Consider the following 24840-nt stretch of genomic DNA (forward strand, 5'->3'; position numbering starts at 1 on the left):
ATCTTTTGATTATTTATGAGAACATAATAACAGAACAACTGAGCAAACAAAGCCCCCCTTCCTCTACCCTTTCCTCCAAACAATCCAATGTAAGCAAGCGGCCCGCGCTTACGAGCACAACTCAGCTTTTACAAACATACAACCACGACCTAAAAACCAAGGAGAAAATCACACCTTCTCTGATTGACAGGTGCCACAGTGATCAATAAGGGCAAAGAAAACAGTTCGACATCACCGCTGAAGCTGCTGTTACACCATTCTGGCAAACAAAGGCAAGTCTGGGCCGTCGGCAGCGAGTGACAGCGGCGTTGTCCCCGCCGAACCAACCAGCCCACACAGACCCTGCGGGTCCCCGGGGGCTGCGCAGGACCCGAGGAATCGGGGGAAGATCGGGCACGGGGGACTCGGATCCATCTGCAAGCAGGTGTTAAGTGAATTCCTCCAAAAGGACAAGATCCGTTCTTTTGCCAGCTTTGGGATGAATTAGCATGAATTCATAATCCATAAATCCTGGTAGCAGCAGAACAGCATCCCTCCTGTTGTTATTTATTTTGAGATTTTCACTGGGGCAATAGCTTTACGTTTGACATTTATATAGGTCACAGTGAGCTAATAGCCATCTGCCATCTGGGGACTTTTATAATGAACATTGCAGAAGACTATGAAACAATCTCTGGCATTTCCGATTTGAACATACGCTGAAATAGGGTTGATCTTTACAATATGCTCTGCTGTCTCTCTTCAGGTTTGCATTAGTCATTTGCCTGGCCTTGCTACACACACACACACACTTGCACATATGGGAAGTGGTGGGCTTCAGCATTTAATACCATCAGTTAATCACCACACGCGTGAAAAACACCCAGCACCTTGCACAGCTATAAAAAGTCCCAATGCACCTGAAAATGGGGAATACGTTCCAGAAATCCTACTAGTCCCCAGCCTCCTCCCCTGCGGTGCGGGCACAGGAGACTCAGCCACAGTGCCAGCTTACCCCGGCCACGCAGCTGCAAAACACTCCTGCAAGGCCACGTAATCTCCCTTAGCACACAGGACACACCTATTGCCCAGCACCTGCGTGCACCGTGCTGCTATCGTCAGCTCTCGCAGAACTGATAGAGGATTAAATGGCTTGCTGAGTGGTAGAAGCCACCTACAAGAGCTGTGAGTGAACCCAGGTGTCCCGACTTTCAGCTCAGCACTTTAAGTGCCAGGCTGCCCCTTCTCCCAGTACCTACATGCTGTTTATTTTATGACACAAACGTGTGAAGGACGGAATTGCTCAGACAGATGAGAATACCCCATCTCAATTAGTCACTCTCCAAAAAGCCTCCTGAGGGGCCAGGCCTCCTTAATGCCGCGTGTTCCTCCTGCGTTCCCCAGGCCCCAGCAGGCCGCGGGGTAATAAATTACATTTGTCTCTGCCTGAGCAGCAGCAGCCTGGCCAGATCCTCCTCTCCATGACTCAACTCATGATGAAATGCCTATTTCCTGGAGCTGAGATCTGTGAAAATTGGTCTTTTCAGGCTCTCTCCTGAGGGCCGCCGCTCGGCGCAGCGGCTGGGGGCATCTTTGATCAGATGTGCTGTTCCCCTTCCCTTTGCCCGCGGTTCAGACGCCTGGTCCTGGGGTGTCACTTATTTGTATTATGTCTCTCAAGGACGACACACAGAGTGCGTTTGAAATCCAATCCCCTCTCGTGGGGCTGTGGGGATGGGAAACCAGGGAGATGCCTGAGCGCTGACCAGGTTTTGACCTGGTCCTACAGGACTCAGGTTACACGAAACGCTGCACTGGCTCTGATAGATGTAAATCTTTTGGGCTGCAACTCTGGCAAAGTTCAGCAGGTGACAGCTTAAATGGCTGAATGCTCAGCTGCTGCCTCTCAACGCTGACACGGGGGGACGAGCTGGGCTGGGGCGGCCGGGACGTCCACCTTCCCTGCTCCCCCCGTGTGTCCAGCTCCCTCCTCCGACGTCGCTGCGACTCCGCTCCACACGAGCGCACAGCTTCATTTCAGCGGAAGGCGTAAGGAGATAAATGCTGTAACAGCCTTACCTCTACCTGTCCCCCACACGCGTGCGCCATCTCCACAACACAGGGAGTGTGACAATACCCAGCGCCGGCTGCACTGTTCGGCAGCGCTCGTTCTGCTCAGCACCACGGGTAATACATCGCCCAGCTCAGCCCGAGGAGTGCCTCTGGTGTTGTTATTAATGTCCGTGTCAGAGCTGCCTCCACAGCGTTTCCATTACGCGCAGGGATCACAGTGTGCAGGAGGTGCCAGCAGCTCAGCCCAGGCCTGTTTGCCCCCAGCAGGGTGTTAAGACTCAACTCTGTTCGAGTTACAAAGAGCAGGAGAGCGCAGCTGCACGCTGTTCCAGTTAAGGAGGCGATCACCGAAGGGTACAGAAGAGAAAAGAAAGCGAACGGGTCATTCCTGTTGCTGGGAATACACTTTTGCACCAGCCACATTAGGTGAACTTATTTTTGCTTTGCTGCTCAGTGCTGTCCTGCGCTCCAGCCCTACCTGCGGCACCAACCAGCCCCCCGGGGCAGTGTCTGCCCCCAGCCCCCCAGGACCTGCCCGGCCCCGTCTCTTGCTCTGCAGCTCCTCCGAGCACTGACTCTCGCAATCCGATGTCAATCACCGCTAGTTTAATGTGCTAACTTTCTAAATCCACACTTGTGCTTACTTAACAATATGCTGTAATAAAAGCAACGCTAACAAAAACGAGCCCCTCTCCTGAAGCAAGCCTCGCCAGGCCTCAGGCTTGTAAAACCAAAGCAATCGCAAGCTTTAATTTTATTTCCTTTGTTTTCAGGCTGTTAGGTGCTGGTTCTGATTAGGGACATTCTGAGAAGGAATAAATATCTTAAATAAAAAACATGTTGAGTTTTAGTGTTAGGGGGGAAAGCACAACCTTATCACTTCAGAAAAGGCTGTTTTCTCAAGCAGTGCTGCGGACAAGGCTGTGCCAGGCCAGGCAACTCGGGAAGCAACCCCGGATGTTACAGTAGGGTCGGGGGAAAACTCAGGAGCAGCCATCTGATCCTATTCAATCTGGGCACAAATCTGCCTACGCCACCATCCTGCCTGCACGTCCCCTTGGAGCAGCTCCCGCCTGCTCTGGGTAGCAGAACTTTATCTTTGTTTTCATCTATCTGTCATTCTGGATTTTTACCTCTTTGGATACGCACGCTCTCCTCCTACCCCCACAGATCTATGACCTCAAGCTCTTTCCCCGTTCAGTGCCAAAATCAAGTCAGAGCTGAGCTTCTGCTCCTGAGGAAGGAGTTACCGGGACGTTCCACGGGTCGGGGTTCAGAGGAAGGTGAAGAGGCAGGGAGATAACACCAGAGCCGGCTCTTGTGGAGCGGTTCACGGACGGCTGCTGCACCGCAATACAAACGGCTTGACCCCGAGCGTGCTGGAGCCAGCAGAAAGTGTTTGGAATGCACCTGAATACCTTAGCGGTTTTATTTTTATTCATTGTTTTTACCCTGGTTAAAGACAGAGAGTGAAATGGCTGTATTAGGACTAAGAATAAACGCTCAACAATGAGACGTGATATATACCTTAAGCTGGGCTTTTTTAGACTGAAAAGACTCATCACAGTAAAAAGTTCTAGAAGCAGATTTGGGGTGAAGAGTACTCTCACCCCAGCACAGGAATTGATCCCTTTTATGGGACGAGCTCTGTTCTGGCAACAGAGTGGGAAGAAGCTCTTCCACAGCCCAAGGCTGGTACCCCAAAGGGCTGCAAACCACATGTGGTTCTGAAACCTGCTGCTGGCCACGGCCTTAAACACCCGCCTCTGGCTCCACCACTTCCAAAGTCTTTCTCTCACTTGCAACTTTGCAGTATAACGTGATTTCGTTAAGCAGATGCTAGACAGACAACATGGCATCTCCAAGAAACGGCTGTTTCCCAAGGGCTCAGGAGTTTGCTGCAAGACTCTGATGTCAACACCAAAACCTCGGCAGACATCAGAGCACTCTGAACGAACCCCCTTCCTTTTCTTTGCCGAACCCACGCTCCCGCTGTACGTAATATTTCAGGGAAGCTTTGTGGGTCCTCCTGGACCGAACAAGAGCTGGCAGAGCGCGGAACAGAAAGTGCGGCAGAGCGGTGCCGCTGCACGCGCCTCCAAATGCCGGTTTATCTTCCCAACACGGGAGTTGGTTTTGTGATACCAGCGCGCTGTGGCTGGGAAGCTGTGGGTCTCCTCGCAGCACGGGCAAGGCCGCGCTCCTGCAGGGACCGCGGGTTGCCGCGGCTGGCTGCCGAGCCGGGTCCCCGATAGCCCGCAGCAGGTGCTCGGCCGTCAGCAAAGACCTGGCCCCTTTCCAGTGCTTCCAGGTGGCCAACCCCAAAAGTGAAGGCATCTGCAGACAAATCCCTTTGAAATTCTTTCACCAGGACTGGCAAATCCCTCTAAATCTGCCTGTGTGTTAGCTGTGGCGAACACGTGGGGAACGCGCAGCACGGCCGACGAGCTCCTCGGCGAAGGGGCCGCGAGTGCCTTTGTACCTCTGCTGGCAGTTGCTGCATTACTATGACAGCTGCAAACCCCGATGAGTGAATAACCTAATCGAGCCATTAAAAGAAACAGAAGCCCTCTGCCCTGTTTGATTTCTCTCTATAATGATGTAAAGTGCACTTTAATGGAGTCAAAGTGGTCCTGGGCCATTCTTGTTAAGGCCATTTGATGCAGTGCTATTGAGTCCCACTGCTGGCGTTCATTACCTCCCTTCAGCTCTCTCCCCTGCCGCATTGTACTTCAGACTTCCCAGCACAGTTTCTCTGCTGCTACAGCCCCTTGCCTGCATTTTGTCTACATAAATTAGACCTTGTGCAGCATATTGGCCTGTCAGGGGACTAGGAAGAAACTGTATATTGTTTCTGGCATTCCCGGGCCCTTCTGCCCCTGACATCTGCTGTGTTTGTGACAGGGAATACATTCCTGACTCATTATCCGGGCAAGCGGAATCCCTCCCTGACAGCACCATTAATCAGAATCAAGCAGTCCAGCACATAAAAAAAAGGGAGAGAGAAGAAGAAAAAGAAAGCAAGCAAAGAAAAGAGACAGTTCCCAACTTTCTCTTCTGTGTCACTCCAGCGTCTGGACAAGTAGCAATCTATCTTTGTGAGTGACAGCCCTGATGGATGGCATTATTTATGCTTTTGTGTATTAAAAGACAGTTCTGGCACCGGCTTGTCACTCCACCAGAGATTTGAAAACAGTCGAAATTCAATTTGAAGGAGAAGAGGGCAAAGATCAGAGGATTCTGGCTGGGGAGAGTTGCTGGGAGGGACAGGGATTACAGGGCAGTGAGTAACTGGAAGAGGTGTAGGAATGACGCATAAATAACTTGTGTCCTTACAGGTACGCAGATTTCCGCTGCTCACGGTGTATCTGGGCTGGGAGGTCTGTGTGCTGACACCCACAGGTCTGATGTTCCTTGGAGGGAAGCACCATTTTGGGGTGAGACGGGCATATGCTTAATTTTCTGTACATAATTTGTGTCTGTTTGCATATACAAACACTATTATATATGCACATATGTATGTGACTAAATATGTGTATATAACAGGGTGTCTTTCCACGCACATGTGTATTTACACAAATTAATTTTAAATACAGCCTTTTAGTTGTAGCATACACATCTTCAAGATACAAAACACATACCTACATATCCACACACATGAAGACATTCGCATGGATATATCCCAAGATGAAAAACACATGCATATTTTTGATGTCTTCCTTTCAAAAAATGTTTACTTACTATACTATTTGTAAGCAAACTCAAGCACAAAGGACAGTAATCCTTACATCTGAAGTACCTCGTTTAAAGTTTTTGGGAAATACTGCATTTCCCTTCATGTGGAAAGTGAAGTTTGACCGCCAGTCCACCCTTACGCCTCCTCACCACCCACACACCAGCTGGCTGCTGAACGCAGAACCCTGCTGTGAAGACTGGGGTGCCCACACCTGCACTTGCAGCATCTCCTGCCTGTGGAAACGCTGGCGGTTGCAGGTGAAGCGCCAGGCTGGGCACCGGGGATCTGACCCGTTTGTAAAGTCAGAATTGCAAGGAGAGTAAATCCCTGTCTTTGTCTATCTGTGCTGATTCATGCGCTGGCAATTGAACCCATAGGCATTTATACAGCATATACCACACCGTACAGAAACACTGCAACACAGTGCAAGAGTGTTTGTGTGGGGATATTACACATAGTGGCACAAGAGGAAACATGCAGGCCGCATTCTGTTCAAGAGAAACAGGTACATCTTTCTGAAAATTGTTGATTATGTGTTTTTATGCGAGAAGTGAATTGGACTGTACACATACTTATGTTTCTGTGGCCCTGACAATGGGAAGAGCCTCTCCAACACTGTGCAGTCACTGAAGACTTACCTGATCTGAAGACCACAGTTAAACTATTAAAGGACATTATATGAACCAGGCACCCCAAATGTAGGTGTCAACGTGGATCAAAAATGGGAATCTTACCTGGAAAAACTGACTTGAGGCAGAGAGCCCAGACCACAGACGGATGTCATCTCTTGCTCCATCCCGCTCTGCTGTATCTCGGGATACAGGGGAACCGCCTGTTCTCTGCTGCGCTCTGCTGAGGGATGGGGATTCGCAGAGGTGCTGGCGCCATCACACACACGATCTGCACGGGTATGAAATTGAAGAGCGATGTGGTCATAGCAAAGGCCACCAGCCCCTGCCCGCACAAGCTGTCCCCGCTGGCCCTGTCCCGCGGGCGGTGACGATGGGTGACGCCGTGCACAGGTCTGCAGCCGCGCAGCGGTTTGGGTTATGGGTCACAGATAAATAAATGATGGCACTTAGCTCCCCACAGCATAACAACACAAGATGTTTCACTCCATGATATTTCCAACACTGAATGACTCAGGGTTTGACCTGAGGAGACATGAAATAACAAGGAACATAGTTCCTATTATTTTTAACTTTTTGCTTTCAGATGACCTATCTCTTGGCTATCTTGATGAACATCTGCTTTGGAACCCATTAGCCAACACACAGCATTTGTTTCTAATACAGACTGTTTCATTCCCAGGTCTCAGCAGGTTTCCTTCCCCTCTCCCAGACTGCTGGACCAGCAGCAGTTCCCCCAAACACCTTCCAATCCAGAAACAACCGCTCCGGAGAGCAGGGACCCGGGGCAAAACCCCAAGTGCTTCACAAACTTCACTTCACACGGTTCCTGGTTAAACTCAGGAATGGTGTTGACTTGCAGGCCCAGCTGGATTGTTACCATCATCCTCTTGGACTCTCTTTTCCTTCCCAAGGATAGTCCATCTCCTTATCCGCAGGGATTGTTCGGCTCAGGCTCCTTCCAGCACTCCACAGTGACACCGCGTTTCCAGCACTCTGACTGGGCACTACGGATGGACGGACGGACAGACAGACAGGGAGGTGCTGTTCCTCAGGAGCACGTGGAAAGCCGCAGGCCAGGGGCATGGCACCGGTGTTGCGATGGCGGTGGAGGGCAGCGGCAGGTCTGGGGCTGTGCACCGAGAGCCCCCCGCAGCGGGGATGTCAGAGCCGTCCAGGCAACCAGCCGGCCCTTCGGGGTGCGAAGCTGTGGAACAAACCTGTTCTTTCAAGATCCAGAGCTTCAATTTCAAAGTAAGATGTGTTCGTAACTCCCTCAGGCTCCTTTGAAACCCCAGCCCGTGTTTTGAGAAGGAACCGCTCACTTATTTACCGTGTCTCAGTGTGGTACAGAGTGTGGATTGGCTTTTAAAACGTTGATCCCACTGAGCTGGAACTGGCTGGGGTGTAGGGCAGCCTGCCCTGAGGGGAGGAATATGTGCAGGGGTTTTCTCCACTGGCTTCCAGAGGCGTAAGTCAGGCTGGTCAGTAACTGCTCCAGAAGGAAACGCAAGAGAAATCACTCATAATGGTCAGGCAGAAAAGGGAAGTCCATCCTATTTGTCAGTCCCATCTTCTCGGAGTTGTACTGTGAAATAAAGACATCCAAAACCGCACCTCAGCTGGGTAACCGGTGCAAATTTCCACAGCTCCCGTGAAGACAGTTTCTACCCGCTAAAGATCTGCCCCTTGATCTCCAAAGCCAAAGGAACATAAGCTCTTGTGCTTTAAGTGTGGTAGTTGGAACGTCTAATTCTATTCTGTCGTCTGTCAGAACAGCAGGCGGAGGGAAGGAATGTATGGGTGTCATATGGAAACCACGGTTTGATGACGGACAAAATTAAATCCTTGCATTTGGACATAAACCATGGTAACACAAAATATGCAGCAAGTCAGGCTTGGTTTTCAATACTGAAAACACAAGGCCCCACTTGGCAGGCTGAGGAGGGGATATTAGTCACATTTAGACATGGTTTTCTTTGTTTTATCGAAGGATAAATAATTATGTGCTGAGATATTCCAGACTCATGTTAACACAGTTGTGTGTGAACCGCAGCAGAGGATGCTGTGAGAATAGGAGGGACTGAAGGTCCTTTAACCTACAAAGTATCTGGGAATCTTGGAGAAGATTTGGGGTTTACTGCTGGAAAACAATCCCAAAGTTCCCTCAACATCTATGTGTGTTCTTCTCCGTGACTGAAGCGCTCCAGGGGCTGAGTCCTTTCAGGCAAGCCACAGAGATTTTGGGAACGTTTCATTAAGACACAGTAGCGTTTCTGATTTGATTGAAACACGTGTCTGGGCAGCACAACAGACAAAAATACTTGAACTTGTAACAGCACCTTTCGTTCTAGGTGCAAGAATTCTGAGATGGATTTATTGACTCTGCCCACACCTGCCGAACAGCTTGAAGTGATACTGAGCGAACGACTGTTGTGCCTGGCGCTCTCCTTGTTCCACCATCTCCCGAGAGGTGACGCTACCGTCTGTTTCAAAAGAAACCTCAGCGTAAGAATTGTCTGCATGATCTCAAAGGCCTTTTCCAACCTGAACGATTCTCTGGTTCTGTGATCAAAGGTATGACAGCCCTGTCCCACCACCACGCTCCTGGTTTCATTTACACTGCAGTATCCTGAAGGCAGAGCCCCTGGTTAGCTCCGGGTTTGTGTTTAAGCTGCCGCAGGGTCTGCTCTCTCGCTCCCAGCCTGCGGGGGCCGCTGCTTTACATCTCGCACCGTCCCGCTGCACTCCCAGCGTAAAATGGACCTGTAAATCACCTTCTGGAGAAGGCCGGGGACAGAAACGTCGGCGCAGCAGAGTCGGTGTGTGTAGAGACGAAATCAAGCTGAGCAGCGCAGATACGGCACGGAGCTGGACTGCACATTTCCCTGGCGCTCCTGCTCCAGAGGTTTGCTCATTAACAAGGCTATGATTCTGTTATTGAAACTCATGGTAAGTGGTTCCTTAGGCAAAGATCCAGCAAAGCACTTAGGCAAATTCATAAATTTATGTCCCATTGACTTCTGTGTAACTATTTATATGCTCAAAGTCATGCATGTCTTAAATGCATTTCCAGATCAGGCCTTGTACTCAACAAATCCTCCTCCTGCAGCACCGTAAACCCCGGGCTTTCAAACCCCAGGAGCTCAGGCTCTCGCTTCCCCAGCCTATGATCACTGCAACGCAGAATGGAAGTGCAGACAATGCTGCTTCGGGAAAAAAAAGGCTTTGTTTGAACTTCTCGTAACTCTGTATACGGGCTGAGCTGTAACCAAGTAAAAGAAAGGAAAAAGAATGAAAGCTATGGCCACATTTTTCATTTTACTGGCCTGAATGTACAATATTTGGTAGAAAGCTCAGCAAGGAAATGAGGCCCATGAGGTTGGGAGTTAAGCACTCAAACGCTGGATTCCATAGAGCAGAGATTAAACGCACAATGACGTCTGAAACCAAACACACCCACAGGCCATCGAGTGTTCCCCAAACCTGAAAGGATGCACGAGCAAGCCTGATTTTCCACAGCCCTGTGCATCAGCACCCAGCCCATACACTCCACAGTCTGTGCAGACAAGGTGTTACAGAGATCAGGCAGTCCGCGCAAGAACAAAGGGGATTTAAAGTGTTCTAATCTCATTAATCTGTTCCTTCTCCCTAAAGATGTTCAAAGCCCAGGCCAGATCCTCAGCTGGCAAGTGAAGTAGAAAAGCACTTAAATAAGACCTTAAATTTAAGCTCATGCTTATATTCTATTTACCACAAAGTTCATTTCAAGATAAACTCATGCTAAACCAATATTTCTAAGCAGAAAACCCCTCACTTGAGCCAGAGCCTTTGCAATATAAACAGAGCTAATCTACGGGAGATGAGGCTTTTCTGCTCCAGAACTTTCTTCCCACCCTGAGCCTCTTTCATCTAGCAACGGGAACAGGAATTCTGGCTTGGGCGACCAGTCTTTGCAAAGCAGTTCTACTTGGATCTTGTATATCCAACTAACTGCTGGAAAAGCGGTGAAGCAGTGTCACCGAGCTGCAGTGCACACCGGTATTCCAACAGTGACCACACCGGTATTCCAGCACTGACCACACCGGTATTCCAACACTGACCACACCGGTATTCCAGCACTGACCACACCGGTATTCCAACACTGACCACACCGGTATTCCAGCACTGACCACACCGGTATTCCAACACTGACCACACCGGTATTCCAACACTGACCACACCGGTATTCCAACAGTGACCACACCGGTATTCCAACACTGACCACACCGGTATTCCAACAGTGACCACACCGGTATTCCAACAGTGACCACACCGGTATTCCAACACTGACCACACCGGTATTCCAACAGTGACCACACCGGTATTCCAACAGTGACCACACCGGTATTCCAACAGTGACCACACCGGTATTCCAACACTGACCACACCGGTATTCCAACAGTGACCACAGCGGTATTCCAACAGTGACCACACCGGTATTCCAGCACTGACCACACCGGTATTCCAACACTGACCACGCCGGTATTCCAACAGTGACCACACCGGTATTCCAGCACTGACCACACCGGTATTCCAACACTGACCACACCGGTATTCCAACAGTGACCACACCGGTGTTCCAACACTGACCACACCGGTGTTCCAACAGTGACCACACCAGTATTCCAACACTGACCACACCGGTATTCCAACAGTGACCACACCGGTATTCCAGCACTGACCACACCGGTATTCCAACACTGACCACACCGGTATTCCAACACTGACCACACCGGTATTCCAGCACTGACCACACCGGTATTCCAACACTGACCACACCGGTATTCCAACACTGACCACACCGGTATTCCAACAGTGACCACACCGGTATTCCAACAGTGACCGGGGCGAGCAGACCCGAGTGCCAGCTCACTCCTCCATGGAACGTGCAGGACTCCACGCACCTTGACTCTTCTCCCCAGCTCCACTGCTGATGAACATTTCTGCAGCCTGGGAAAGCCAATGACCTCTGTGTATGAACTAGGCCGCTAGTTAAATACTCATTTTGTGGAAACTGGGCAATCTTTTACAGTGCACTTGGTCTCTCCCAACTCAGTTGCAGCACAATCCTACTTCATGTCCCTAAGGCTCACACACGTGAGGAAACCAGTACAAATGTTTGTGATGGTAAGCAGCACTCAGCCACAGTTGTAACTGGAGGTACTATGTGCATGCCAAACACCGCATTATTATTATGATTGCTATTGACAGTATAAATGGCAGCACCATAATGGGACAACAGCACCAGGTCTCAGGGAGGCAGAGGGTAAGGAGACATTAATATGTGCAGTCAGCTTACATCTTGCACTACCAAAGTGTGCTGGTATGAGTGGTTCTGACACCTAGAACATAAACCAGATGGCCCCTTTCTTATGCCATATCATCCAAAAAGAGATTTGAATTAATTCATGTAGAAATCATGACAATTCTGTTACTGTTGGAACTCAGTATAGCGGACAGGGTGGCGGTAGATTATGCTGAATTTTTAACTTATAAAATACTAGCGACAGATGTCACTGCCTGCACTCCTTTGTTGCTTCCCTTCCTCTCTCCATCCCTTAGCGTCCTCGCGTCCCTTCTCCAGAGCGGTACCTCTGGACTACACCGCTTAAAAACTCCTTGAAATCAAATTTTGTGCAGAACTTTCTCAAAGTAAAGACAAATCCATCAAACCCCAGAGCCTGTGCGTGAAACAGAGACGGTGAAGGAGATTTCGCTTTGCAATGAACTCCACCTACAGCCCTTTTTGAAATTCTGTCCAAAATTAGTAACATTTAACCGGCCACGGGGACCATGGACTACGCGAGCAACAGTGCCTTCCACAAAGAGCTCGCACCCTGAGTGGCTGGGACTGGCAGGAGAAAGAGGCTCTGGGGTGTCCCCAGCGCAGAACGGCCACGGGCCAGGGCTCTGCTGGCACGGCGCCCCAGGGCCACCCCGAGCGCCCCTCGCCGAGCTGAGATCCCGGGCTGCTCCCTGCACTTCGCACATCTCCTCACTTTGATTTTCAGCCGACACGGAGCTGTCAGCTCCCCCATTGTGCGGCCAGCAGCACCTTTCAGCACCGAGCCTGAGCCAACTCGGCTTGCACACCGCGACTCCGGCCGGGGAGCAGCGGGGCCGCCCCAGCGCCGCGCGTGTGTGCTTGCGGGGAGAGGAGCCCGTTCTGCCATGCAAAAGCACAAGGGGCTGTGCTGGAGCTGGCAAGGCCAGCTGTGTTGAAGCTCCCTTTCATCAGCAGGTATTAGACCCAAATCGCTGCCTCTTTGAATGTGCGCTCAGCACCTTCCATCTCCTGTCACGGGCTGACAGAGCTGCCGGGCTCCTCGGGGGCCTGGCACCGGGCACGCAGCAGAGCCGCTCTTCAGCCAGCAGCACACACGGCTTTTCTTCCTTCCACCCCCCTCTTTTTTTTTGCCATTGGGGAACTTTCTCCTCTGCCTTCCCCTCCTTTCCCCCCAACCTGAATGAACACTTCTTTCAGTAATGGGTTTTTTCCACCTGGTTGACTTGATGAAAGGTTTATGAGTTGACATTATGTGTGAGAAGAACAAAGCAAGCGCGGGGATGTGTGCGTGCGTGGGGGCGGGGAGCGGGCTCGACAGAGCTGCTGAAAACTTTATTACAAACTAAGACACGTTGGGAGCAATAAATCAGTCAGATGCTGTCTACAAACCAGCAGAAAACCGCCGCTGCAGAGCAGGGGAATCGCAGGGCTGTGCTGGGCACCAGCAGCCCCAGGGAGCGGCGCTGGGCCGCCGGGAGGAGGGCAGAGGGAGCGGGGAGGGACAGGCAGAGATGGGCTGAGAACGGGGGACAAACCCCCTGTGAGCCCGTCTCCCAAGGTCCTGCTTCCCTGGGCCAGAGACTCCAGAGCCCAGACCTTGCGATCCCAGTGGCAGAAGCAACGGCTCCAGAGGAGGTTTCCAGGGGCAGGAGCTGATGGTTGTGCCCCCAGCTCAGGGTGAAAATCAGAGGGTTCAGCAAACAAGCTGCCTTTGCACACACACCCTGTATCCACCCTCCCGCACTCCGGAGTTCTGTGCCTGGTTTACTCATTGCTCAAATTCTGCCTCTCCCAAGGTGAGAGTCAGCAGCTCCTATTTACCAACATACAGATGAACAACAACAGCTTGCTGGGAGTGTTTAAAAAACACCGTACCTAAAACAAACAAACAAAAGGATTTCAGCTGTTGTTTGTTAGGAAACCAGAGTTAACAGGCTCACGGTTATGAAAAGCACCTCTAGAAGCACAGTCGGCATTCCAGAGCAGGGCAGCAAGCACTGACTGAGGCGGGAGGCTGAGCCGCCGCACGCAGGACACACCGACGGGCAACAACCTTCCCAGACGAAGCCGAACAAACGGCTCAGACCATCAGGGCAAAGGAAAAGCAGAGCAGATCCCACCACATGGAAGCCTCTGAACACGCAGCTACCGGAGGTCACGCAATCCAACCGCATGCTCCCACTGCTATTTCTCCTTAGCAATCCCATGCCGTACACAAAGGCAAACATGTTTCTATTTTAAACTCTAATCCAAGGCTACTGCATGCCTTTTGGAGTGCGGATGTCCTGGAAATGTCACTGCAGAGCAGTGTGCTCAAGAGATTAGAGCCGTTCCATTTTGCAAATGACAGAGTACAGTCACAGATGTTCCTCCAGCCACAGGGTCAGACACAGTCGCTCAGGCTTAACTTGTTGAACCGCATTAATAAAAAGGAGAAGGGGTAAACGCTGAAGGATGCTGAGCAGCTGTAAACTTTACTCAGGTTAGCATTTCTGAGGCTTCTATCCCAGATAAATACATTTCCCTTCTCCCGTAACAATGAGTAGCCATTACAAGCTTTAGCGAGATGACCTGAATGATTGAATTCCCAGGCAAAAAGTACATCTAATATCTCCTGTCTTGTCACGTACGGGCCGGCTGAAGAGCGAGCAGCCGCTCTGCACAGAACTCGGCAATGAGAGGGATGGTGGTGAGGCTCAGGGAAGAGTGAAGCAGCTCGAGTATCGGATAACACTGACATTTGCTGAGCCGTCTAAAGCTTCAGAGCAGGGCTGGGTTAAGGGAACTGGTCAAGAATGGAGACGGGGCAATGCAGAACTGGCCAGGGATGTGTGAGAAGCTGAGCGGGACTGCCCAGGGGCAGAGACACACGGAGGATGGTCGGGAATGCAGTGACTCGGAGCAGAACACAGTTCAGGTTCATGTGCTGTAGCCAGGTGAGCAGCTCCAGTGGGGGCTGCGGAACCCACCACCTCGGAACAGTGACACGGGACAGGTTGTGACCGAGGTTCACAGGCACACGGTGACGCAAACACAACGCAAACCCCCGGGGCCCGGGTCTCCCCTCTGGACTCATTTACACTTGGGCACTTCACACACTGAACACGAATTGCAGACTAGAAGGAAATCAGGCTGCACTTACATTTCCAGAAGGGACTAATACTATGAGATGCTTCTATTTTTATGTACCTAGTTTGAGAGCTTCTGATTTGCAGTCAGTGAGAACTGAGTAGCTTTTACATTTTTAGAAAACCAGGTGCTTTTAAGACGTACCTTTCAAATCAACCCCCATTTTAAATCACCACTGAGAGCCTTGGCTGGTGTATAATGACACTTCCAGGCACTTGCTCGGAAAAGCAGCCGGAGCTCCGTCCCAGCTCAGCACGCGGGGACACGCATCACTCACACTAATGGGCTCTGCTGGCTGTGCGGGGAGACAACGGGAAGGGAAAAAGTGCCGAGATGGACTGAAAAAAACCCAAACCAAAAATCAGGTGCAAGTGCAGCTCCCGCCGGCGCGTCGGTGTTCATCACTGCCTCCGTTCCTGTGTTCGCACCCGCTCTGCGCTTCCGCACTGTGAACGGTTCTGGTGCTCTGTAAAGAGCAAAGCACAGACAAGCTGGAATCTACAGCCAGCACCAGATCACTGGGGTTTCGTACTGGTGGTTCTTTCATCTTCCCCTTTCTTTGCTTCCACAGACGACTTTGTGGCTTTTAATTATGAGAGTTCTATGTGCCATTAGCGGTTTAACTGAAGGGAAATTGAACCATATAAATAGCACCATTTTGCTGTTCTCTGTTTACATTAAGCTGCATTTCCCTTTTGATATTTATTGAGGGAGATGTGGACGTGTTTGAAGATTCAGTTGAACCAGTTAAGGTTTTACTGGAGGAAGGAATTCAGCCACCGAAATGGCCAGCGGCAGCATCCCCGCCCGGCGGGCAGGAAAGCGGCAGCGAGCTCTGCAGAGGCAGGACAGCTGACATCAAAGAGCATGCACCAGGGCCCCAACAGCCAGGAACGTCTGCACCTACAGAGTAATAAAGGAAGGATAATAATGCCGTATTGTTACATGGGCACCTTTCATCCTGAAGGATAGTGGTTTACAAGCTGCAGATCTCAACACTGCAGTTGGTGGTTTGTTTTGTCTTGCAGAGCTAAAATGCCATTTACCATTTCAGCCTTAAGCTGATTAAGAAACTACATTTTGGAGAATATTGTCAAGGAAAAACATTACTGAAAAACTGCATGAGAAATTAACGTTTGAAAAAGTAACTAACTTTTTATATCTTTTTAGAAGGAAAGCTTTTTTTTTCACAGAATGAAAATTGTATTTTCAATTGAAAATAAAAGCACCTGGTTATAGTAAAAGGTGTGGGGCGTCTTTTAATTAAATCACAAGACACAAACCGTTCACACTGTAGGTAGCCACCGCTGGTCAGCAGCATGAGCTGGCTAGATGCAGTAACACAGTGTGCTCTGCTGAGTGTGTAAGCAGCAGCACCAGGGTGCAAGGAGTGATGGTGTGACCCGCCGTACAGTACGCAGCGTACATCAGGGCTCGGTCATTTCCGCCCAGTAACACTCACAAGCAGAGCTGGGTTGCAACGTGAGATGCAGAAGTAAAAGCCAAAGGTGGATAGAAAGCACCAGACCCGACAGGCAGACATCAGCCGCTAACGCTGCTCCAAGAGCTGCTCTCCTTGGGTTCACGTCTGTTTGGCCCGTGGGCATTCCAGGCTGTATCCCTTGAATCTTCTGTGCCCCCCCTTGTTTATGAAGAAAGCTGCAATTACTCACATTTGACAACTCAGCCTCACAAAGCCTGTGAAGTTCAAAGCACTCTCCACCTGGTATTTCTTTTTTACAAGTACACAACTACAAAGTACAACTTTGGGATGTTTTTAACCTTTCCTTCCCACATGCCAAAGTGTTCTTGTTCTCCCCTCCCTCTCTTTCTGGCGTTCATTTCACTGGTATCACCTGAGAATGCTGAGATAGTTCAGATAAGCAGGGGGATGAGACAGGAAGATCTGGTTAGGACTGGTGCGTGCCCGGGTTTTAAAAGAAACCCACCGCATGGAATGGATTTGATCCCTGGGACATTTTAAGCGTCCAGAATGGCCCACAGGACCAGGCTCAGAGGGGTCAGCCAAGGTCTGCTGCACATACAGAGCGCAGAACGCGAGGGCTCGAGCCCACGGGACGTATCTGAAGATGCCACCAGCCTAATGGAGAGTGTTTCTTTAGTCTGTAACCCAGCTGGCTGCTTCGCTCTCTTTCAAATCTCTTCAAGTAAATAAACGAGGGGACTCTGCTTTCCCCTCTACACTGTGGTGTGTATACACGAGTGTTATTTCCTCTATCAGATTCCTGTACAAAAACTGCTGTCAGGCTATTAATAATCTGGAAAAACACCTTGAAACTTGACTCAATGAGGGCACATTGCAAATGGGCTCTAATGGCTTTTATTTCTCATCTCTGTCACCTCAGATCTAATCTGCCACTTTCCCATTCTTTATCCTCTCTGGTCCCCTCAAAGATCCCTCGGTGGCTCCTTCCCCAGCGCCGGGGGCCCTGGGGCGGGTCAGCAGGTTACTGATCACCGGAGGCCGGGTGGATCGTGTTGCAGGGTCCTGGGGCCACCCGGAGCAGAGGCGTTCTGCCACCCATCCAAACGCAGAGCGCAGAGCGAGATGAGTCCTGCAACGCTCCCCCGCCACACACCAGCCGTGCAGACACACAACCCAGACTCAACACTCCCCAACCCGCCTTTCGTTCTATGGGCTACTACGGATGTTTCTTGGATTCCAAGGCTTGCTTTTAGCAAAGAATTAGCCAGGACTGTGCCAAAAAGCCAGTAGCAAATCCCTGGAGAGCGACATGCTTGTGTGGATTGTTTCTGGTTTTAAACTAAACGCGAAACGCCAAGCGGCCGCTGAACTGAAACCAGGGCCCATATTTTATCTCTAATTTGGGGCCACATCTGTATCTCCTGTGGAAACAACCTGGGCACCATCCGCGTTCTGCAGCACGTGCTTGAACTGCGCTCCTCACGGGGAGTCTGGAGCGGTGCATTTGTCTGAATAAAAACGCAAATCTAAGACTACTTAGTTCCTTCTGAAAAAATGAAGGTGAGGACACTGGAAAGCGCTACACAGGGCTTGTGACCCGTTAAAAACTTATGGTCAGACTTGGAAAAGTTGTTCAAATGCTCTGTAGTTCTTAATTAGATACCGCTGCAGTTTTTTTAATTAGATGGCATTCCCAGGTATGTAATTACCTTTAAAATATGGATCGCAGGTACCGGGGTGGAAAAGGCGTGAGGCAGTTTCTGACACAACGTGTTGAGTGTGTGACTCTCAGAGAGAAGCCACAAGTCCTTTTCCCTCAGCCATCTTCACATTGCAATCTATTTAGGAGTTCCTTCTCCTCTGTTTTATTTGGTTATGCAAACATTAATTTAAGGACTATTTCTCAAGCTCCCGTGGGAATCCAACCCACTTCTCAGAGACAATGCGTGTGCAAAAATGACTAACATTGCTCTTTGAGGAGGGGAGAAGATTTAAGGCTTTTGACTCAAGGCTGATTTTTCCCTCTCCCTTCTTCTTCTCCCTCCTTCTTCTAAGTATCTCTTTATTCATCACTTTAATTACCTAATCATAAATTTCTTTAGGGGGTTACTTAGAAGGAAAATTAGCATCAAAGCTTGGCAGTAAATTCAAGGGCTTTTGGAGCGGGTCCAAGCTGTTTCACCTGTGATTAATTAGATGATTTTTTCCTTTAAGTGCCAGAGGCCTGTTGAGGTCTTTAAGCAGTTACACGGCTGCTGGCAGCTCTGGAATTATGATTGATGCATTAGTCTGGCATGCGGGACTCCTGCTGCTTTTTGGTGGTTGCCTGGATCAGCGAGTACGAGACCAGCCACACTGGTGGCAACACCGGTGCCGGCAAGCACAGCCCTCGGTTCCAGAGGAGAGAAGGAACTGGGGACGTGTGCTCCACGCTGCTGGCAGTGTCCAGGACTGTGAGGAGACAAAGAAACGCCTGCCACTCAGGTTAGATTCCAGAGTCACAGGACCAAGTCATAGCAGCACTTCTCTCAAGCTCTCTTTGAGGTACGGGCTTACTCAAGAATGAAACTGAGACTACCAGACAACCGCATTCCAAATCACAGTGACGGATCGGGCTCCTCCTCCCGGCACAGACCCTGTTCCGTCACCAAAAAAGAGCCAACCGCAAAAAACACAAGTTCTCCACTAAAGCTTTAGCAGAAGTTGGAAACATCAGCCAAGTCCAGTTGTTATCCCACAGGTCTGTGGGACAGAGGAGTTTGGAGAAGCATCTGAGCTGGTGGAGAGAGCCCAGCGGGCTGTGTCTGCACCTGCGCTGCTCCGGCCACACCTGTCTGCTGGGCAATGGAGACCCTTCAGTCACTAACGCTTATTAGTCGGCACATGTGTGCTGCAGAAGAAGTGTCAGAAGCATTAATGATGCCCTTCCAGATCGCTTAATACAGTTAGTTCACCTAATCCTCTCTGCACGGCCTCCTGCTGCAAGCGGAGAAGCAATCAGCAGTTAAACCGCTTAAGTCCCTTTACAACCAGCCACTAGAGACCGTGGGGCTTTATGGAACGTGGGTGGCGTGTCGGGAGACACGGTGAGGTAGATGGATGGGAAAGCAGCAAAGAGCCCTTCCTTCGGCAGGGGGATCCTAGAGAACCACTGTCAATGAATGACTGAGAGACCTCCTTCTGCTCTGGCATTCATTTAAACCATTAGGTGTTTGCAGCTTATCTCAGTAAAATCATCTTTCAGACAAGACACGTAGTTTGCAGGAAACTGTGTGTATGCTCCCGAAAGCTACTCCTGCTGTCGCACATCCCTCCCCCCAGTGCTCTGAGGACCGCGGGCTGTCCTTGTCCTTGTCCCCGTCCCGTCCCTCAGCAGCGGCTGTGAAGCGCCCCATCTCTGGCAGGCTCCCGGCCTCTCCACCCCTGCTCAGACAATGACACTCGGTGTTTGCAGCCAGCTCGTTTTGCCACTGCCCAGCCTGGCTCACCTCCCGCGTACACAGCCCGGGCTCTCCCGCTCTCGGTGCTGCGTCGGCCCCTGCTGCAGCGCATCGCCCTGCGGACCCAGCCCAGCTGACGGCGCTGCCAGCCCGCATGCTCGGCTGCTGGAGGAGAATGGAGAAAACAGCCCCGGCCTGGGTGCAGGCACTCATCTCCTGATGGGCAAAGTGCTCTTTGTAGCGACCTGAGTTTGCCCCTGCGTGTGTGCCCTCAGCAGTGTTCGGGTGCGAATGCGTGGGCTGGGACAGGTGCTTCAGCGTGTCTGAGTCTGTGCACAGTCCACACACCCCTGCACGCACCCTGGAGGAGGTTCTGGCGCCGTCCATCACGGCCCAGCTGACCAGACAAGACACAGGACCGCGGGACGGCCGACCTGCTGGGCGCTCTCACGTAACTTACTCTCCTCTCTGAAAGCACAACGACACTTGCCTGCTTCTGTGAAGAGGCTGACGGTCTTATGAGAAACGGAAAAGTCATTAACCAGGTAGGGCTCCATGAAGATTATCTGAGCTGCCTCTGGCAGAGACTGTTAAATCCCTAGACAACTGACGAGGGAACGATCACGTTAGCAGGAGCTGAGATCTGAGAGGGGAAATGTAAAATGGCCTAGTGGGAAAGCTGCTTGCCCAGAAATCAGGAGATCCACGCTCTGTTGTTACCGTTGCCACCAAGCCGATATGTGCTTCTGAGCAAACAACTCCTCTGCTTCCCGTGTAACTCCCGCGTACACCACCTGAGCTCGCTGTGCTCAGGGGCAACGTCTCATTGTACCTGACACAAGAACTTCCAGAACTCAACTGGAGACTCCACTAACACTGCTAAAAAGTGGAACCTACTAATATTAATCAGCACCCCAGGTCAGCAAACTGTAACGGCTCTGTGGACACCGCTGCCGTCTGCACTGCGGGAAATGAGGTCATTTACACAACAGGTATAGAAACGTATGACCCAAACGACACACAAGAAGACGCTGCTGCTGAAGATTCAAAGGTGGCAGCTTCACAAGGCACTTTGCCTGCACTCACACACAGCTTTCTCCTGCACCTTTGCTTTTCAGTTGGTGACAACAGAGATTATTCCTCGCTGGAAGAATGTGGCATTGTTGACATTAAAAAAGAGCAAAACAGGCCTTTGCTTTGCTTGAACAGCACAGGCGTTCTTGATCAGCTGTCTGAAGTGCCTCATCTGTACAAAGCATTTAAACCTGTCTAACATCAAAAAGTAAGGTAAGACAAGTCACTTTGATGCTCCAGAGCACATGCCTAACATGATTATTGCAGAATCTTCCTGGTGATAATAGAATTATGCAAAGGAGGCCTTGACCCATTAATGCTTTTACCTTTCTTAGGATTTCTCTCCCCGTTCGTTCTTTCAGCAGCAGAACTGCTTGCTCAGATACAGCAGCTGAACAAAAAGCTGGAATAAGCAAATGCAAGAGGCCCCTTCCCCGCGCGGCACAGCCGCATAGCCAGGATCTCGGCACAAGGGAGCACTCCCAAATCTGCCTCCATTTTCCACCCGAAATCAGCTGCTTTTCCTAAAAGAGTTTGCCGGCAAGAGAGCTGGAGTTTCTCACCCAGGGAAGCTATGAGTAAACAAGTTCTGACATTTCTTGCCGTTTTCTTAATAAAAATGGCTTAACATTACACAAGACCTGCTTAATATCAGAACACAGAGGTCCAAGCATGTGTAGTTCTTTAAAAAGCAACAGAACAATAAGAAAAAGGGATGTTACCTCCTCTGTGCCCTGCTTAGACTGCATTGCAGTTGAAAATAAAGGACGGTTCAGATGATGACGGTTCAGAAACCTCGCAGAATCTCGGTATCCTTTGCAGTTAAGGACAGCAAACCTGCCCAGGCCCTTCCTTCCGTCTTGTTTAAAACAACGCGTGCTAGGGAAGGGGCGGTCGCTGTCACCGAAGCCTTGTTCTGCCACAGGGCAAACAGAACCCAGCGCACAAATTCTGGCCTAAGTTTGTACAAGCAGTGGGTGATTTTAGGCCAAAAAACTCCTACCAAGAGATCAGCTGACTGTCTTGGCTCAAGCTCAGGTCTGCAAAGGGCTGGCAGAGGGAAAGCACGCTTCCTATGTATTTTGTTTGCTCTAAGCATGGTTCACTGATTCCTACTGACAATCTGTCCTGAATTGAAAATGTATGATTAGTTTGTTCCAGGAAAGATGAGTCCAACACATTAAGGCTCAGACCTGAATCCAAACTCCAGCCTCCTCAGGCGCAGATATGTTTCCATCTGGAGGTTTGGTCCAAGCTTTTCTCTTGCTTCTTACTCATGTTGTTTGAGGATGGGACATTTAGGAATTCCACTAAATCGGTACCTGTTTCTGTCAGGCCAAACAAATCACAAGAGACAGTCCTTTCCTCTCATTACTTCAATTAACGTTATCACATTTCCAGTGCGCAGCAAGCAGCGTGAGGACACAGGTGAACAGCTCACCAGGCCCCGCAGCCAGGTCTTGCTGCAGAGCCGGGTACTGAGGCGCATTGCCCGACTCCTCAGCTCAGTGTTCATCTTACTGCTCAGGAGGAAGAGTGCACACCCAGACCCGACCGTCCCCCTGGCAAGGAAAGCTGGAGCGTCTATTGAAACAAAGACTTACCTTCCCCCTTTTCCTGTCTAAAATAGAAAAAGGACCAAGACCTTATTCTTGGGCTTCAGGGATCTGTTAATTGGCTCCCTAGTAAAATTACAGAGACTCAGCTGCCTGATAATGATTGTAAATGACAGAGACTATCAGGTTTACCTTGTGATGTCCCTGGGGAGCTTGCAGTTAGTTTAGTCTGAACTCCGCGTCAGCTGTTTGGGTTCCTTTCTTCTCGGCATGTGGTATCTGGACTCAAGCTGCAGTCTTTCAAACCTAATTAGTGTTAGGGGAAAGAGAGAAAAAAACCAAACAACATCACTCTCCTCCTCCCCTCAACTGACTTCAGAACACACAGGCAGGACCTGATTTATGGAACAAGTTCTTGGGGATTCTTTGCTTGATTTGTTTGTTTGTTTCTTTTCATGCATATCAACCCGGCATCTTCAGTTCTGGCCGCAAACCCCTGAATTTCGCGTGCTGCAGTCTCTGAGAAGTTCAGCAGACGATCTCTATCAGAGTCACCGTGTTTGTGTACAGCTGGGCCTGCTCTGCACACGCATCAGCAGAAACCCGAGGTTCTGCCCTTTTCCTCGCAGAGAGAACATTTCACTCTCTGATACGTTTGTTGTTAAAGCTTTTTATTTTCAGTAATAACCTCCTGCTAGCGTTTAGCCGAATTCAAACTGCCACCCCTAAGAACTAAGCACACAATTTATTGCGGGGTCTTAGTGACTTGCACGACTTTCTATTTACAGGGCGCTTCACGATCTCCCATCTCTGCACGGAGGTGTCTGTACAACCCGTTTTCTTGCTTGGCTTCCACCCCCATCGCAGCCCCTCGGCTGCTGCGATGTGGAATGGAGAAGGCGAGCTGACGTCTTTGCCTCCTCAAAATACAGCTCAAGACACCGTGAGATTCAAGTGAATGAAACTAACTTTGGTCACCATCTTTTTGGGACAAAAAATTACCTTGGTTCAAATTTAGATCTGAAGCAAAAGAGTCTCTTTAAAAAAAAAATATTTCTAAGTGTTTCCTGTGCCCGCAGCACATCAAATAACTTATTTTCCACCCTTTCTCCAAAATCTCATTTCCTACATAAAGCCACTTTGTGGAATCTGTCACCTGCCTTTGCCTGAGTAAAGAAACTCAGCAAGCTGCGGAGAAGGAACGGTGTTACCAAATCCACGCTCAGCTCAAATCCGCTTAAGAACATCTGACCATATTGTCGGGCCAAGGGGTATAATGCTGTTAGAGTAATGCTCAGTCTGTTAAAGTAAGGAGCGATAGCGCAGGGTTATCCAGGAGTGATACAGCTTCAGGGGAATCTGCACTTTACATATTTAACAGAAGCGTGCTGAGCTCTTTAACATATCATTGCTGTACTTTTTGACATCAAAAGGATTGCATTTCCATACTTGGATGAATTAATAGGATTTGCATGTCACCCTCCTTCTGTACTTCCTTTGCCGAGTTCCACCGCAGGGATCCGAGAGGCGGGGAATGTGTAGAGGTGTGCACGCGTGTGTGCGCCCGGGAGACAGCGCTGCGTTTACGGCGGGTCTGAAGCTGATGCTAAAGCAGCTACATTTCTGTAATGTGCCCGTGAGCTGCTGCCTTCACCACGTGCTGTGTGGTCGCAGCTCTGCACACACGGCGAGGCCGGAACCTTCGCCCAGCACCAGGCACCTGCTGTTGCTATTAAGCTTTTAAAGCTGGTCCTGTACAGCTCAGGAACCCACAGCCGGCTCAGGAAGGGAATTCGGGGCTCATTAGAGTACCCAAGCTGTAATGATCCTGCTCATTGAGTTGTTTTCTGCCTACTGAGACCCAAGAGTCATGTTGAAGCAAACACCAGTTCTGCTTCAGGCTTCCAAGGGGTAACATTTCACTTAACAGAGCACATCTGGCCACCCGGATTCTTCTGCCCGTGTCCTTTCAAGCCAAAAGCAAACTGCACTCTTGCTCTAAGCGTCTTGAGAGATTTCAACAGACATCCACAGCGATAGCAAAAGGTGATGATTCTGGACTGCTGAAGCCTCCCCTCCTCCTCTTTCTCCTCCAGCTCACACATCTTTTCCCTGCTATGCAATTGCCAAGCAATATTGTGTTGCTCTCTGTCTTCACCGGACTTACAGAGCGCGGTGCCCCTCTACTCTGAAGCAGAGCTGAGTGCTGATCATTCCTGGGCAGACTTGGAATCTTAGGCTTGAGTGAAATTTTATCCTTTAAGACAGGTCATGCTATGTCTTGAGTTACTTTTACACTTGACACTAGCAGTCATTAATTACCATCTGGCTGATTGACATATCAGTGAGTAGCAGCAATATAATACTTTCCCTAACGCCGCAGCCTTCTCAGAAAAGCGTAACTGGACTTGACACACTTATTTTGGACTGCTTATCCCTCAGAGAGAT

The 24840-nt window shown here is 50.1% G+C and overlaps 1 protein-coding gene across 4 annotated transcripts in view; it reads right to left on the minus strand.

Annotated features, from left to right (window-relative positions):
* LOC110365005 (uncharacterized) overlaps positions 1–24840 on the minus strand; it is a 209987-nt gene that overhangs the window by 143088 nt on the left and 42059 nt on the right. For 3 of the 4 annotated variants that reach the window (XM_065040887.1, XM_065040888.1, XM_065040885.1), the window contains exons 8-9: positions 22585–22698; positions 6523–6688 (exon numbers count right to left, since the gene is read on the minus strand). The gene's annotated coding sequence lies outside the window, so the exon portion shown is untranslated. Of the gene's footprint in view, positions 1–899; positions 2048–6522; positions 6689–22584; positions 22699–24840 lie in introns of those variants that run through there. The other variant, XM_065040886.1, reaches the window with a different exon arrangement.

Source organism: Columba livia, chromosome 25 (genome assembly GCF_036013475.1).
Source record: "Columba livia isolate bColLiv1 breed racing homer chromosome 25, bColLiv1.pat.W.v2, whole genome shotgun sequence".
Taxonomy (NCBI): Eukaryota; Metazoa; Chordata; class Aves; order Columbiformes; family Columbidae; genus Columba; species Columba livia.